We start from the raw sequence: 371 nt of genomic DNA, 5'->3' as shown, positions 1-371 counted from the left end.
ACGGGGGGGGGAGGACGGGAACTGGGGGGCACTGGAGGAACTGGGGGGGCACTGGGGGGTTGGTGGGGGGCACCCCGTGGGGAACTGGGGTGTACAGGGGGAACTGGGAGAGCGGGAGGGTTCCATATGGAGTTACTGGGAGGGACTGGGGGAACTGGGAGATGGGGAGGGGGTGACTGGGGGGCACGGATATAACTGGGAGGGGTCCGGGGGGGGCTGAAGGAGGACTGGGAGGGCTCCCAGTGGGAACTGGGGGGCACAGGGGCAACTGGGAGGGCGGGAGGGTTCCATATGGCATTACTGGGAGGGACTGGGGTAACTGGGAGATGGCGAGGGGGTGGCTGAGGGCACCGATATAACTGGGGGGGGGG

Source organism: Oxyura jamaicensis, chromosome 28, assembly GCF_011077185.1.
Source record: "Oxyura jamaicensis isolate SHBP4307 breed ruddy duck chromosome 28, BPBGC_Ojam_1.0, whole genome shotgun sequence".
Classification (NCBI taxonomy): domain Eukaryota; kingdom Metazoa; phylum Chordata; class Aves; order Anseriformes; family Anatidae; genus Oxyura; species Oxyura jamaicensis.
This window is presented reverse-complemented; position numbering follows the sequence as displayed.